The sequence below is a fragment of the Anser brachyrhynchus genome (assembly GCF_964034855.1).
Source record: "Anser brachyrhynchus genome assembly, chromosome: Z".
In the NCBI taxonomy this organism is placed as follows: domain Eukaryota; kingdom Metazoa; phylum Chordata; class Aves; order Anseriformes; family Anatidae; genus Anser; species Anser brachyrhynchus.
This window is the reverse complement of record NC_137697.1, coordinates 73,560,033-73,577,841: the sequence shown is the minus strand read 5'-3', so window position 1 is coordinate 73,577,841 and position 17,809 is coordinate 73,560,033. Positions and strand designations below refer to the sequence as shown.

Sequence of the window (17,809 nt, the reverse complement as noted above, 5' to 3'; positions counted from 1 at the left end):
CTTGTATTGTCTTCCTTTCAGTCTCCTACCAGGCTAGATGTGTAAAGAAGAAACAGGTTGCAAAATGCTGAAATCCAGCAGGAGCTTAGTTTGAAGTGATTTGTCTTGAACTATGTGCAATATCCTGATACCTTGAATGCAGCTGTCATAACCTGAATCACTTTATTTCTGAATAACATAGCAGGAGGCTTCAGCAAATAACTTTGTGCAATGTAATAAATGTCTGACACCATTTTTTTTTTTTTTTGTATAGCACAAATGTGAATAAGGGATTAGTATTTTAAATTGATTTCTCCAAATTACCTTACATATATAATTTACATGTTTGATTTAAGCAGGCCTAGCAGAAGCTATTTTCAGCAATTTGTGTCTTAGATATTCAGCAATCGGGATTAATATTGAGACTGCACTGATAATGTCACTAGAGCACACTAAAGGGCTCAAAAGTTTGTAGACACTTTTGAAAATAATAGCTTCAAACCTACTTAGCCAGAAAACTGTTGCAGGTGAGTAACGAGTGGAACAATCCTAAACGGTTGTACACAAATTGAAAAGCAAACACTAACTACCAATTGAATGAAGTTCAAATAAAAATAAATTGGGCTAAAAAAAGGCAGAACTAATCAGCAATTTATGAGAAATGGAAAACATAGTTGAAACATTGCTGGATTAAAAAATAAATGAGACAGGAAATTAGAGGAAAGGATGGAAGCAACACTGTGAGGAAATAAAATCCAAAGAAGTTGTTTCAAAAATTGGTTTTGGCGATACAGTATAAATAAGTAATGGAGAAAGCGATTCAAGTACTGCTTTTATTGAAAATGTGGAACAGGAATAATGCCATTAAACTAATGCAGTTATTTTGGACTCGCACAAGAGTAATGCAAGTCGCATTTAGATTTAAACCGATTCTGCTGATCTTGTTAGAAGATGTTGTGTAACCGCTCCTGACGTAAAGATCTTGAGCACCAGTATCCTGATCCAGCTTTGTGGAAGTCGGTAAGAGTTCTGCTTTTAACTTCCCTGGGAGATTTATTAGGCCGTAAACCTGCAGGAACACCAACTGTTATGCAAATAATGCTTTCATCAATCCGGATGCTCCAGCACAGCTGTATGCTGTGTGCTGCTGCTTCTTGCTGGTAATGAGGCAGTGTAATCGCAGGGAGCCCTGTCTGCCTGCCTCCTGGCTTGTCCAGAGCAGCTCTGTCTGCATCTCCGATGGGGAAGAAATCTGATTTAGGAAGGTGATCATGTCCTTGCCCTTAGTGGTAGCCAACTGAGATATGACGGTAGGTGGTGGTCTGTGGCTGCGTGGTAGGAAATGTTTTCAGAGTGTTAGTCTGAGGTCAAGATCGAGGCAAAGCAATGGCAGCAGCTAACCCATGGTGTTGCGGGCCCGTGAGCTGACTCCCTAGGCAATACAGAAATGGGCACAGCAGTACAGCTTTAAACTAAATATGTTTTTAAACCAGCAGAGATTAGATTAGATATAAGGAAGAAATTCTTCCCTCAGAGGGCGGTGAGACTCTGGCACAGGCTGCCCAGAGAAGCTGTGGCTGCCCCATCCCTGGAGAGGTTCAAGGCCAGGCTGGATGGGGCTTTGGGCAGCCTGGGCTGCTGGGAAGTGTCCCTGCCCATGGCAGGGGGTTGGAATGAGATGATCTTTTACCAGATGACCCTTCCAACCCAAACCATTCTACATTTCTATGTATGCTATACATTTACTATGCATGCTATACATGCACAGTACTATAAAAATTAACTTTAGTTTGGGGAGGGGAGGGATCAACAGCTGTTTGGTTGTTGTTGTTGTTAGAACAAAATTAAAATCTAAGCCTGTACTCAGAGGAAGGAAAAAAAAATAAAAAATAAAAGTCCCAGGACTAAAGATGCAACTACCATACACAAAAAATAATGGCTGATTCCTTTATTGAGGACCACAAATACAAGGAAAAATAAAGAAATTCCCTAATGAGCCTCTGAGTTGTTGTTAATAGCTTCATTTGAGAAGAAATACATTGAATCTCAGACTGCACTCCTATATTGTATTATCAGTCTTTTTTACTGAAATGCCTTTGTTTGTCAGGATTAGTCAGTAGCAATCTATTTTTGTGTACCCACAATAACTCTTTTATATTTCCTGTCAGTGAATAATGAGGCTTCTCTAATCACCTGTTTGTGCTATAACTAGTGTTCTTTTTGTTGGAATAAATTACTAGGTACTAACAGCAAATGATAAAGAATAACATTGGTAAGCCAGGGCATGGAACTAGAGACAGGAGGAAGTGAATTTTACTGAATTTTATATTTGGGGAAAGAAAGGAAGATGCCCAAGTGATGTTAATTGCATGAAAATGTTTGTAGTTTGAACATTTGTTGTTGTACAAGGACAGGAGGAAGTAGGAGAGCAGTGAAGAACTTGTCCTGCTCTGAACAGTGAGTCAGTGCAGGTGAGCAAAATAAGCGCTGACCCAAAGTATTAACACTATTGCAGTATTATCACTGCTCCATTTCTGTAGGTGTCCGGGCACAAGAACTTATGAGTTGAAAGAAGGTGTTTTCAGGTAGCTTCTGTATGACAGCAATGACATGCGAGAAAGAGCATCTGTTCTTGTTAGAAAGCGGGTATTCTGCACAACATTTCTGTGTCAGCAGCTGTTGATTGGATGAAACAAAAAGGCTTTGTGGATGTGTCACACCTCAATTTTGACTATGAAATGTGTTATCAGTATTGGGCAGTATTTCAAATGTGTCACAACAAAGTGTACTGAAGTTTCCTTGTAAATCATCTTTATTTTCCAGATAAATCTTTTTTCTAGGAAAAAAAAAATCAGTAAGATCCGTTATACAAATTCACAACTGCAATATTTGCCATAAATAGTTAGTGAGAACTGAACAAATATTAAGTACCTCTAGTACAGATGTAAATTATAGATCTGAAAATGTTCTCCACGAATACCACTACGACCCTTGCCCCAGAATTCTCTTCAGATAGTACTCTTTGTGTATTTTAAAGGTTTCAAAACCATTTAGAAAAGTTCAAAAATCCAAAAATATCATCAATATCTTTAGAATTTATACTTGTTCTCTGTTTTTTTTTTTTGTTTGTTTTTACCATAAATATTTCCTTTGCCAGAACAATCCAATGGCTTGAGTGGGTTTCCACGTATCCAAACGCTTTGTTTTAAAATGCAGTAAATTTAATCTACTCTTATCTCAGACTTAATTGACAAGCAAAGTATTTATTCTTTTATCTTTACGACTTGAAGAGATTTGAGGTTATGCAGAGCAAAATGCATTTTCCATGAAATTCCATGTTTCCACTTAGCAGTGCAAGAAAACGTACCTGCATGAATTATTCTCAGAGATGACTTGGTTTACTGTTTTCAGTTTGGCATCTTTTTTTTCTTTATTTTTTTTTTTCTTTCTAATTATACTAGTGGCATAGAATTTTATTTTACATACTTTAAATATTGTATACATTTATTTATTTTATATGTATAAGTGCATATATAAATGAGTGTTATATTGATATGGGGCTAGCTCCGTACAAATCCATGTAGAGACCCAGTAGAGACTCAGAACAAGCTACAGTTTTCTTTTGTGGTATCCCATGTCTAGAAATGGTAGGAGTGAGGAAAGTGGAAAAAATGAGGTGTCATTGATGTACCTTGACAAAGGCTTATGACTCTAAATTTATCTATTAACTGCAATCACATTCTCCCTGTGTTCCTCCATGCTTGATGAAAAATGGCATTAATTTGTTTATTATGGATTATGTTTATTCACTATATACATATATTCATAATATTCATTGTTTTCACCTTTTTGTATTTTTATTTTCCTTTTGTATTAACTGTCTGCCTAGTCCGATGTTTTTAAAAATACATGTTATACATGCAGATTTAGACCCCTCTGTTAAATGCTGAAGAACAGTAATTCAAACACACCTTAAACAGTTCGTTGGGAACATCCTAAACATAATTAACCATATTAACATTACCTAGATGCAGTTAGTAAAGCAAAGCTGCAGATAAACCAGACAAAGTAGGAGGCCAGTTACTCAGAGCATCACTTTCTTTTTTGCTACTAGTTGAAGCCAGAGTGGGAGACCAGCTTAATTTCTGAGCTCACTTAAGACATTCTGTTGAGCCTTGGATGTACCTGAGATGTTGAAGGGCAGGTCAATGACTTGGCCTTGAGTCTGCAAGCAATTACAGTGTACTTCAGAGTGTTCCCCAGATCTGATATTCTGGTTGTCCTGAGACACCAGACAAGAAACAAGTTACAGGAACATGCATCTGTGTTCAGAATTTTGCTGAAATAGAAAAGCATTTAGTCAAGGATCCATTTCTATCATTATTAAGATTACAATTAGGGTTCCTTTTACAACTCACTGTACTAAAAGTATCATATTCTCAGCCCTTCCATTTGTGAATATCTTTCATTTATACTGTTCTCTGCCGGGCTTAACTTTTATTTCTTTCCCCTTCATTTTTCAATGACTCTTCCCAGTTCTTCATTTTCAAACTTTACTCCCTAGCAAACAAAAAGCAGTAAGCTCATTCAAGCTGCAACCTTTTCCATTTGGGTTTGGTTTACCAGTGAGTGCTTGGATGGCCACTGAGCCATCTACATCGTGTAAGCAGCAAGGCCAAATGGCTGCTAATTGTCAGTTCTGTGCTGCACAATTCAGGACAACACAGGTGTATGTGAAGTATTTGCAACCAAACAATTTTACATGGTCCAATGCACGAGCCCTTGGCTGAGTCCTGTTTTAGGTGTCTTCGCATCACATTCAGCTGCATGGAATGAGGTTAAAACTCAGGTCTTGCCTGATGCATTTAGTTGAATGTGCCTAGCAGATATGTTGTTTCATGGAATTTTGTGTTTTATTTAGGGAAAATATAGGGCCAGGAGAAACCTTTTACTGTAAAGGTATGCAGTACAATCTACACCTGAATCTTTACATGTGCAGAAGTTTTAGATTTTATTCTATTTCTGAACATGTCTACCCAAAGAAGATAAAAAATACACCTGTATATCTTTTCACAGACTCTTTCCAAAAAATTACCAAAGGGATATGCATCATTCATCCCTAGAGCTCTAATGTTACTGCTAGCCACATCATCTGAAATAAACAGAATTGTTTTTTTATTGTAGCTGACAGCCCTAATGCGCTTATTATTTCATATCTTTCACAGGAGGAGCACATATCTTCATTACCTAATTATTATTCTGAATGTGATCAGTAACATCACCTTTCTGTAAAGTCAGAAAGAAAATGATTAAAACCAGCAATACTGTTATCACAGTATCACAGTATCACAGATTTCTAGGTTGGAAGAGACCTCAAGATCATCGAGTCCAACCTCCGACCTAACACTAAGTACTCCACTAAACCATATCGCTAAGCTCTACATCTAAACGTCTTTTAAAGACCTCCAGGGATGGTGACTCCACCACTTCCCTGGGCAGCCCGTTCCAATGCTTAATAACCCTTTCGGTAAAGAAGTACTTCCTAACATCCAACCTAAACTCCCCAGTGCAACTTTAGCCCATTTCCCCCTCGTCCTGTCACCAGGCATGTGGGAGAACAGACCAACCCCCACCTCTCTACAGCCTCCTTTAAGGTAACTGTAGAGAGCGATAAGGTCGCCCCTGAGCCTCCTCTTCTCCAGGCTGAACAAGCCCAGCTCCCTCAGCCGCTCCTCGTAAGACTTGTTCTCCAGACCCCTCACCAGCTTGGTCGCCCTTCTCTGGACTCGCTCGAGCACCTCCATGTCCTTCCTGTAGCGAGGGGCCCAAAACTGAACACAGTACTCGAGGTGCGGCCTCGTAGAGGTATCTCTATAGGTGACATTTTTTTGTGGTGACAGAACTTCCATTGGGGATAGATTTAAACATCCATGTGGACAAAAAATGCATGGAATGAATGCAGTAAGATCAGGCAGTTATAACAGTCAAAACTTTGCAGATATTTTGCTTTCTTCTCTTTTCTATTATAGAAGAGAAGACCTCATTGTAGAAAAAGTTTGTGTAGGAAAGAGTGTTCGGTGCCTGTTCAATGTCTGTTAAAATAGTTTTCTAGCATGACAGTGAGCTTTGGAAGTGAAATCTGTGGTTGCCTCCACATCCGATGCTTGCTTCGCGTCAGTCTGCAAAGTGGTTTTGATGTGCGTGAGCTAGATTTCTGAGGACATCAGGCTACAAGCTGTGCTCAGATGGGAGATTAATGCACCTTAACCCCAATGGCTACTCAAGGATCTGAACCACTGACTGGTCAGTTGGGCACCTTCTAACTAGAGGGGAAGTGACTAAATCTGAAAAAAAAATCCTCAGGCTTCATGTAATGCAGATATGGAAGCCTCAGCACTGAATGCTTTGAAATACTGGTCCACACATGTTGTCCCTGGCGGTTTTCTAACTTAGATGTAGCCAATGTTAACTGCCTCGTGATGTGTTTTCATATCTGTTATGCAGTTCAGAGTATTTCTTGAAAATAGAATACTCCTACATTTTTCTTACATGTTTTGAAACTGTTGATAAAGATGAATGTATTTTTGTATAAATGAATGTATTTTGTATAAATGTAGACATATATTTAAGGAATTTTGTGGGATGCATTTTGGACTTAAATGATTTTTTCAAAATTCTGAAAACTGAATAAAAAAAAGTTGTGTGTTTGTTATTTTAGATACCTTATTGGGGATATTGAATGCCACCTATTTCGTAAATATTGTTGACGCTTTAAAATGTGACTAAATAAAGTATTTAATATTGGGTATCAAAATAGAGGTAACTAGAGATCAGTGAATACTTTTCAAAGAGTAATGAGAATATGTTTAGAACTCATTGTTTTAAGTTATTTCATTTTGGTGAAGATAGGAGGATATTATGAGTGTAATAAGAGTTTCAAAAACTGTTAATGACGACATTTTAATTGCTCAGCTTCCAAATTTGGATTTACTTTGTATGAGAAAAGATAAATTCGCCAGTGCAGATGAAACTAATAATTGCCTAGCAACCAGTGCCTGAATTTTTTCCAATACAGAGCAAACAAAGGAAAAGCAAACCACTTTTATTTCTATATATAGTGTATGTGTAAGTATGGAGCTAAATATATGTGTGTATATATATACACATACACACACACTCTGGTGGTGTCAAAAGATAAACCTCAAAAGCTATGGAGCCCAAGGAAAAAAAAAAATAAAAAAAAATAATAAATAGAAAGGAAAAAAGAGAGAGAGAAATGGAAAGGTAAAATGGAGATGTCAAATGTGGAAGAAAATCAGGAATATTTTAACAGCACAAAAGTGATATTTCCACAATAAGTTTTCTTTTTTGGCAAAAGTCCCTCTTTTCTCACCAATGAAGCAAAGGCAGAAATGGGAAAGAAAAGGTAACTTGCAAGTCAATAATAATGTACCTAAATGCTCCCAGACCATAAGGAAGTGAAAGAATGAGGATGTCTCCTATTTAAAGAAGGTCATAAACACCTAAGAATGCTTACCTTAGAGGGCACCCTTTGGACTGTGGTACTGGTTGGACTCCATGGAAGGCAGGGGATGGGGAAGGGAGAAGCTACTGTGTCTGAGCTGTTTTCTGATCAGGCATTAGGACTAATTGTTCAGAAACTACAGATAACTGTTCAGAAACAATGAATCTTCTGAAGAAAGATTTAGGAGGAGCTAATGATCAAAACCAGAACTTAGGTTAAGTCAAACAGGAAATCTAGCTCCCTGTATTGACTATGTCATGGTCGTCAGTATATAATTGGAGCCTATCAGCAGTTAATGGACAAACCAACAAGGAGCCCAGATGATTGCTGACAGAAGCCACCTGATTGTATCAGGAGATCTGCAAAACACAGTAATGTCTAGCAATAAATATGAATATTATACTAAACAAGATATTACATGTGAGCATACTATTCAGGTTCTCTTGATCAGCTTTGAAAGCAAAGGACAAGTAACTGGAAATGATAATGTATTCACATCATGATTTGATATCTCTCCCAAAGTTTTAATTGAGCAAAACACAACTTAATGGGGAGGCAAACACTTTAGACTAAATGCCTTGTACAGAACATCTCAATTTAAGCTCTTATTCTTCCCTTTTCATAAACCTCTTTCGCCCTGTAAATCTGAACAGGTGTTGAAATATCAGTTGATTCACATGTTGGTGAGTAGCAGATCAGTCTAGCAACATGCCCAACATGAATGACATCTGAAATCAGATCAGTATGCTGTGGTGGTTTCATAGTAATGGGCAACAGCTCCACCACAGCCAGTCTTTCACTCCCCCACCTCCAAGGGGAAGGGGGAGAAAATACAATGAAAAAGGTTCAAGGGCTGAAATAAGGACAGGGATATCACTAAACAATTACCATCACCAGCAAAATAAACATAGACTAGGGAAATTAATGTAATTTATTAGCCATTACTAACAGACTAGAGCAGTAAGAACTTAAAAGCCAAGTAAACCACCTTCATCCCACCCACCCTCTTCCACCTCCTCCCCCAGTGGCACAGGGGAACAGGGAATGGGGGCTGCGGTCAGGGAGCTTTGGTCAGGGAGCTTTGTCTCCGCCGCTCTTTCACAGTCCCTCTCTGCCCCTGCTCCAGATCCCACGGGATGCCGTCCTTCCCGAACTGAGCCTGCGGGGGCTGCCCACAGGCAGCAGCTCTTCAGGAACTGCTCCCACACGGCTCCGTACCACGGGGTCCATCCATCCCCCAGGAGCAAACTGCTCCAGCACGGGTCCCCCACGGGCGGCAGCTCCCCCCAGACCCCCTGCTCCTGCGTGGGCTCCTCTCCACGGGCTGCAGCTCCGGCCCGGGGCCTGCTCCTGCGGGGGCTCTCCATGGGCCGCAGCCTCCTCCAGGCCACATCCACCTGCTCCACCGGGGGCTCCTCCACGGGCTGCAGCGTGGAGATCTGCTCCGTGTGGGACCCATGGGTGCAGGGGGACAGCCTGCTCCACCAGGGGCCTCTCCACAGGCCGCAGGGGAACTGCTGCTGCCTGCCTGGAGCACCTCCTGCCCTCCTGCCGCACTCACCTGGGGGGCTGCAAGTAGGCTTCTTGTTCATTTCTCACCCCTCTCTCCCAGCTGCTGTAGCACAGAAGATTTTTGTTTCCCCCTTTCTTAAATCTGCTCTCCCAGAGGCCCAACCGGTATCACTCATGGCCCTGCTCTGGGCAGCAATGGGTCCCTTTTGGAGCAGGTGGACCTTGCTCATCTCTGTCAGCTGGTGGGCTCTGCTCACGGAGGCTGCCCCTGCAGCACCCTGCTACCAAAACCTTGCCACATAAGCTCAGTGCATATGTGTGAGGAGAGCCTCGTAATGTTTGCCACCTTCATTGTGGAAGTTTGTATTGGTAGGGATCCAGGCACCTGCATTAAAGACATTCATCAATTGCTTCCTTGCTTGTGTCAGGAAAGAATTGTGGCTGTTAGCAGAGGCTGGATGCTCACTGGTGGTATCAGTTGACCAGCATGGGGGAATATATCTCTTTTTGTCTAATGAAACAATGTCCGAATGCACGGGTGCTTTCTCCAAATCCTCATACCAGTGCATGGATGAAATTTTTTCCACAAGTGCAAAAAATATTCAGAAATGCATTATATAACTGCTCCTCTTTTAATCACTTTTGATCCCTTTCTTACTAATAAAGATTTGAATTGACAGGAATAGTTCATCTTTTTCCCTGAAGACATACTTGGCATAGAAATGAACTCTCTGTAACTACAAAAGAGAGAAGAGTTTACTTTTTAAGCTGTTTTCTACTTCTACTTGTATTTCATATTGTCAACCATCAGATGCTTGAAAAGCCTGTAGCACAGCAGGCTGAAGTACACTGACCTACTGCTCTTTCACATTCAAATGAATAAAGTAGCTCGTGCTGTAGACCTTTAGAAAGGGAAGAGATTATACTTTTTTTAAGGCAGAAGGGGATTTATTATGATAGAAATTAATCTCTGCAGGCATTACTTCAGGGCTCTATTCTAACCCTGAAAGCAGGGACACGCTTTTACAGTATTGTACTACTAGACTAAATGCAAAGCTTAAGTCAGCACTTCATCTTCACCCTGGATTAGAACTTCAGGATAGTCCTAGGGTGGTATTCTAATGAGAATTCTCTGATTAGAAAAATCTGGTTTTCTTTTCATAGTGCCATCTCAGGTTTTCAGAAATCAGCTGGTGCATTCCCCCAACTGATTGCAAGACTGGAAAAAGTCAAATTTATAGAAATGTTTATGTCTAGTTCACAGTAGTATTTTGCAGTTCTACTCCACAGCTACAAGCTGCTGATACTGTTTTAAGTGCATACAGTCTTTTGATCCCAGAGGCTTTCAGAAAAAGAAGCCAACCACCTTAACTTCCATGAGACCTGTGATAAAATCATGAGTTTTTTGTTCTGAGATTTATGATCTCCTGGAAGTTTTCACATCCAGTTCAGACATGGATGTTTAGAATTAATGATATCAATTTATTCATTTTCTGAAATGATTTAAACATTGTGCAATGAATATTTTAGTCAGAAAGCTAGCTGAACCTTCTACCTGCATAGTAAGCAAATCAGAATAGAAAACAGGCAGAAGGAAGGCAGATGAGCCACCGATATCTAGAAACTTTAACTTCCCTTTCAAATAAAGAGAGATACAAGTTAATTATTCAGCTGTCTTTTTACCTTAGGAAAAACAAATTAGCTGCCTCACCATTAAATCTGAATAACAGCTTACAAATTTGTTAAAAGAACTGCAGAGCTCATCTGTTCTCATGTTCACATTTTGCATCTCTGCACAGGTGTGTCTTTAATATAATTTATAGTTCTGCTTCTCAGTAGTGGTTCAGCTGTGGAGAAATAGATTTGAGCTTGGACACTGTACAGATGATTCTGTAAATCAGAATACTATTAAAGTTCTTTTTCTGAAAATTGATTTTAATATGAAACTGCTAGTGGTAGCAAGTACTTTCTCAGTCTTCTTCTGAAGTTTAGTTGCTCTTCTGGGGTTCATGACTGGGGCTCATTTTTACTATACTTAGACCAAATTTCTATTGACTGGTTATTTTCTGGGCTGTTTATTGTTTGGAGTCACCTGGAGATTTCTTCCTTGTAACAAGTTTTATTCTCATGAAAGGGAATAGCTATTCATTTTATTTCTTCAGAGACAGCTTTTAAAATAAGCTATATTTCATGTAGCAATATAGGGAATTGAATAAAAATGTAGCCATTGTTTTAGGTAGGAACAATGGTCCGTTTCTCTCCATCAACAGTGGCACCAAATATTCAGCTGTGTAACACCCATTATGTAACATACCGCTAAGGGGTGGTGTACCTACCCAACAACATCTGTGACTAGCATCCTGAACTGGTGTTATAACCTTTTCAGCTGTTTACCTACCAATTTTGTCATGCCTTTGGTTTGGGTCTGCAGCACCTTGGACGGCTACAGTATCAGTGTGTTTACCTTAGTATCAGCTTCTGTAAATTTCACTACTTCAGTGTACAATGCTTACTAAATACATTTGAGCATACATTTAATGCACAGGATGTCAGACAATACATAAGGATGCTTTATCCATTCACACTTTCATATAATATACTCTCTTCTTAAATTATAGAAGAAAATGTACCCAAACACAAATTATCTTTCTTCTATCATTTCTTTCCTTCCAGTTTTGAAATCTTGTGAATCCATGGGATTAAGACATATTTATTCCATTGTCTAAAGCAGATGTTTCTTACAGTAACACTTCTGCCAGAAATCATAACAGTTATAATTCTAGGTGTTAAAAGGTAGTTGAGGGAAATTACATTCATTTCAGGATAATGATTTTGTGAATAGGGACTCAAACGCTTCTCCCATGCCTGATTCTGGACACTGTTCTTGAGCTTTTGACAGATATTCCTACCCCAGGAACAATTCCGTTACAGAGTAAGTAGTTTTTAATCACAGTAAATGATTTTTTTTTTCTTTTATTCCTTCACAGTCATTAGTGAGCTGCGATAGCAAATTGATTTGCAAGTAGTAATGGTAGCTGACTGGTTTATGTAATTTTGCAACAAAACAACTAAGAGCGCTATGCAGAGGAACACACATATGGTTGTGGATGGTACTGCTCAGTTTGCATGGTGCATCTTCTTTAGCCTTCATATCACAAAAATTGTTTTCATAAACCCTGAATTTCTGTTCTTGACAAGGATTGATGGCCTAACTGTTACCATCATGGTGTGCTGCATTATTTATATACTGCAGTTGATTTCCTCCTTTCAGTTTGTCCTTTGCTGTCAAGCAAAGTATTGCACTATTCAGTAAAGAGTCATGTAAGAGTTTTGGGGATCTTATAGGATTAGAAAGTACTCTCTATGAAAACATAAAGTTTGTCAAATGGTTTACAACTGTTACTGTTCTCTCCACGGCTACATGCTTGTGGTAAGAAGCAATAGTCATATGTTCAGCATTTTGTTGAAAGATAAAGAGTGGTGATGTGAAGGTATGTCAGGGAACAAGGTGGACTTACAGAATGGTTCCTCTCTGAATGCTTTTAATGAAGGTTAAACCAGGTCTGCTAACTGGGTTCTCTATGGAAAAAAAAAGCAGTTGGTCTTAAAAATAAATAAATTAATTAATTAAATTTAAAAAAGCCTAATTGCCTAATTGTTACTGGAGAGCAAATGTCTTATGAGCTTTGTTGTATGTTTTTTTCTGAGTTTGGATGAGGAGGGAGAGCTCTTTATTAGAAATGTATTTTTGAGTATGTATGTATCTCAACTTTCATTTTATTCTTTTTGTTTTGCTTTTTTACTCTTAACCTCAAAGATTTATTTGACTTGGGAATGTTCTGAAAAAAAAACCTGAAGACATGAGAAAAAATTTAACTGCACATCCTGAAAATGTAGTAACTTCTAATCATTTAAATGTACTATCTGCTCCTCAATGCAGTCTGGTCTGAGACAATTTGGAATGGATTTCTACTTTAACTCTTCCATGCATGCTGTCATGAAAAAACAGGAACTACACATATACATGCATGTATATTGTATATATGGCTACATATAAAACATCACTTCAAAGGAAGAGTCCCTTTAAAGAGTTAAATTCAGAGGGGTTATGAGTTTTGGTAATTTTGTGCAGGGACCATCTGCAAGTATCTTTCCTTAGTTCTGTTTCACAGGTCCTTGCACCAAAAGCTTGATGTAATGAGATTTTACAGTCTGAGAGATTTCCAAGGATGAAATAAAGACAGGAGTAATTATAGCACAAATATTATGTATACAATGTTGTGCAATACCTTAATGCGTGAGTAGCCATATAATGAAAGGTGCGGGGTTAATCAGACAGTAAAGAAAAAAATTAATTGGTTTTATTTGACACTTGCATTATTTATTGGACCCTTTTCAATACATTGTATTTAATGTACACTATTATTTTACTGTGGTTTTTTTTGTTTGTTTTGTTTTAAAGTATTATTATTATTATTAATATCAGAGTTCTGCTTACAGTGTTTAATGTATAGAAACCTGCCACAGTTGCATGCAAACAGCGTGTCATCCACCACTATGGCAAGTCACCAGCACAGAGCACAATTCTGTAGGAGCAGATCTATGGATATAATTCTTTGTGTTTATTTTACTCTCCCATTCACAATGACTCTAAGGTTAAATTCCCAAACTACTGTTGTGTCATGTGTAACGTAGTACTTTAATGGTAACAAATCCCTTAATCAGTTATGTTAAAACAAAATGCACCCGTATAAGCTTTTCTTCTTCAGAGCAAAGCCTTATAAATCAGATTCTGTACATCAAACTGAGTAGAATGTATAACAAATTAGAGTTCAATATTTCAGCATGAATAGCCTCTCAAGAGGCACAAAATATAAATTGAGGGGAATATTGTTGATTCAAAGGTGACATTTATTTTTTTCTGCACAATTTCACAGGCACTAAGTCATAAATAAGAGTGCTAACATTTTGAGTTTTAGTAATTTGGGTATGCAAGTTTTCACAAACTTTATGTCTAGTCTTACACAGAATTACTGCTCGCTTGTGTCTGTGCACTTGCTCAGACTTAAGACAACAATAAAACATCAAAAATTTAATGAACTAAGCTTGCCACAGTCTAAACAAATAGTCATTTAAAACAGTAACATGAAACAAAGGCATGTGCCTGTTTGTAATCCTACTGTGAAATGGACTAGAAGCAGTTAAATTTTATTTATTTATTTATTTATTTATTTCTCTCTTGGAGGTACATTGGTAGATAATGTCATTGGTAACTGGACTGAAGGTGAACAATTTTCCTAGTTCCTTGTGAGGGTGGATGTTAGATGTTTTAGTGTCTTTGCAAGGGTTTCCAGGCTCCTGGGTGACCATGAATTCTGAGGACAGATGGAGCATGTTGTTTGTGCTGTGTTGCCCATTATGGTTATGCACCCTACTTGATATCAGATGCCCTCACTAAAACAAAACAAACAAAACAAAAACCAAAACCAACCAACCAACCAAACAAAACCATGAAAAGTAGGATACGTAAGCAGCAAACGTAAACAATAATGATATTATTATTTAAGTGTGAAATGTATTAGAACCTAACAGCACTTTGCTATAAGTTATTCAATATGTATAGAGAGGTCAGAGTTGTTTGTTTCATGTTTTCGTATGAATACAATTGGAAATGGTTTCAGCCCAAGTCAGAATTTGTTCCCAAAGTATTTATATTCACTCCTTACAATTATTTTCATAGTTTACACTCTGTCTTTTTGATAGTCCCATTTTCTTTAGAGGTGTGCTGTGCTCATTTTATTTCTGTGATGTAATATAACGACAACAAATTTATAGCAGTAACTGACAGTAGAATTTGGGTCAGGGTGGCTGGGGTCAAAAGAGCAGTTACTTCTTGAACATGGAAATAAATGACTGCTGTTAAAGGACAGCATCTGCTTTATTAGTTCCAAACTGTAGGTCAAGGTACTTCGCTTCAAGCTTAAGAAGCCCACACAAGTTTTCAGACAAATGAAAACAACGCAGGTTGCAATAAACACTTCGGTTTTAGTAGAAGATTTCAAATTCTGGAAATCCAATGAAAAATCAGCAATGCGTTCAGTTTGTCAATCAGTATAAAACATACAAATGGAAGCAGTAGTTTGTCTTTCTACCTTTCTTTTTCTTTCTTGTTTTGCGTAACTGAAATCAGAAGGACACTGAGTGAGGAAACATTTAGTGAAAGTGTCCCCTCTCATTTTAATAAGAATATCCATGCAGATTAACATAACAAGTGTCTCTGTTCCAGATGATATTTAATTAATTTGTTTAATTAAAGGTATGGGAATGCAGTTTTCAGAGCAGTCAGTTCATACTGATTGTTCTTTCACAATCAAACGCCTAAGCCACATGAAATCTAAGGCATCCCTTGTGGACCAAATAATGCGATCAGCAGTCAAGCTGAGAAGGCTTGAGTTGTTTAGATTCTGACAGGAAGAAAAAAAAATGTTTAGGTATATCTAGTATATGTTATGGAAAGTTGTCATTTACTCTTTTCAAATTGCCATACTTCATCTTCAGCTGGACAATGTTCAGTATAAGACTGTTAGTACCAGATAGGTAGACACATGACAAATCTCTGTGCTATGAAGGCCATTAAAGCTGTCAGATTGATTAAAAGAAAAAAAAAAAAAAGGTTTTTGTTTGTTTGTTTGCCATTGATGTGCAGAATTCACAGAAGTTTTGTACATCGGTAAAATGGTTTAAGTGATCGTTAGATTGGAATTCTCACGAGGCACTGATCTTCAGTCTGTGGGCCAGCAAGGCATTAAAAACATTTTAGTTTTCCTTGCCATCACTGTAGTCCAAAACATATTAAAATGTTAGTACTACCGACATAAACAGATGGACTTTGTGTAACTCTTTCTACAGTTACATGTCAGAAGGCAACTTTTCAATTTAAAAGAAACCATACAAAATAATGTGCTACTTAGTTTTTTAAAATTGCCTTTCTGTAGATGTTGCTTTAAGTCGCATTTGCAAAAATTTTGCAAAACAAAACTACTGTACAAATTATTGGTATTTCTAAAAACAATACTGAGCATAATGTAGAATAGCAATAGTAACATTCTAGAATAAAATACTTTACCTGTAAAATGGTGCAACTTTGTAAAGAAGTAAAAATCATATGGTTGGAAAAAAAAAAAAAGTGTTCCCTTCAAGTTTATGAATTTGCATTTGCGCTCAGCAATGATTTTGATTTACTTGCAAAATTACATTCCATATAATAATATTTAAAGAATTTGAAGTTACTGTTATGTTTTAGCATAACACATTCAAACATTAGGAAATTCACATTTGGAGATTTGATGCTAAGATATGTGGAAGGTGTTCCTATGGCTTATGTCATATGATAAAATACAGAAATCAATAAATAGCACAAATCTGTTTTACAAGATGAAGTGTGAGATAAGTAAAAAATGCATCTAAAGATGTATTTAAATATCTGATAAAAAATATGAAATTGAGGCTGCACAAAAGATATTCTTCAGGATTGCCTCCAATTATCCCAGTGCGGACTGGACACAAAATTACCTCTTGTTGTTCTCTTTCAACAGAGATGTAAAATACGTCATGTCTTGGTACCAGCATTACAGGAGAATAATAGTCATTAGCAAGACTCACAAACTTTGGATCAGATCTCAAACTGACAACAGGTATTTCAGACATTTTCAGCAGAAGCAGTCCGATATTTCAGCATATTTGTAGAACTGTGAGAGGGTGTGGTTCTCTGAAGGTGCTAGAGGAGTAACAAAAGAGTTGGACGGGCACTCTGTTCTCTCTTTTATATCTCCTCATGAAGGTGGTGTCAGACAGTATTAGATAATGTACTGTATACACTGGTAACACTGGAGACGTGTTCAAGCACTGAGCATATGAAGCAGCCCTGGGGTGCATCTTTCAGAGTTTACATCTTGCTGCTGTTGATTGCCTCGATGCTAATTAGCCAAGGAGGCTGTCTTCCCTGAAAAGCAATTCAAGGATTAGCAAAAGCTGCTTGTTTATCCTTATTTAGGAAGATTGAAGCTACGCACTGTGCCTGTGCTTGCCATGTCCCAAGCAGCTTTGAAGCATGGCTAGTTCATAGCATAGCATGGTTTTGAAGTGAAGCATAGCTTTGTTTGTAATTGATTTGCTCTGTCTCTGCAGTCAGAGCAAAGGAGTTGTGGGAGAACTTGGCAGACTTCCTTGGGGCATGGAAGGGACTGTGGAGGAGCACTGAAGGTCTGTGCCCAAGTCCTTCCTGTGGTGTTGGTGGGTCTCAAGGTGGAGTGAAAGCTTCTCTTGGCTCAAATATCATCGTTAACCTTACTGTTAGAATTAAATTGCTCAAAACCCTTCAGTGGCTTTACTTTCTATTGTTGAACTTCTTCCTGAAAACACATGTAATGGGTCTTCCTGTGACTGACATAAAGTCAACATAGAAGCACACTGCTGGCCTAAATGCTGTGCTTGGTTTTCAGCAGAAATACTGTGTCATGCCTGATCTGTACTGCTGCGTGGTTTAAGAGTGCATGTATCTGGAGCAGGTGAGGATATAACCACAGCCACAGTTCTTTGCTCAGTAGCTAGGTGGTAAGATAATATCCTGAACCAAAAGCACCGTTTGGCTTCATGTTCCATTAAATCTGGAGAAGTAATTTTTTTTCCAAATATATATCCTGCTGGAATTCAAATGAGATAAAGTGAAAAATTATTATTATTATTATTTTTATTTATATTTTGTTTTCAAGTGAATATCTGTCACTGTGCTTA

The 17,809-nt window shown here is 38.1% G+C and overlaps 1 protein-coding gene across 4 annotated transcripts in view; it reads left to right on the top strand.

The window, feature by feature from the left end:
- EDIL3 (EGF like repeats and discoidin domains 3) overlaps positions 1 to 17,809 on the top strand; it is a 270,263-nt gene that overhangs the window by 57,548 nt on the left and 194,906 nt on the right. Inside the window, exon 2 of one of the 4 annotated variants that reach the window (XM_080573949.1) lies at positions 16,612 to 16,710. The exons of the other annotated variants lie outside the window; for them this stretch is intronic. The gene's annotated coding sequence lies outside the window, so the exon portion shown is untranslated. The remainder of the gene's footprint in view (positions 1 to 16,611; positions 16,711 to 17,809) is intronic. 4 annotated transcript variants of the gene reach the window in all.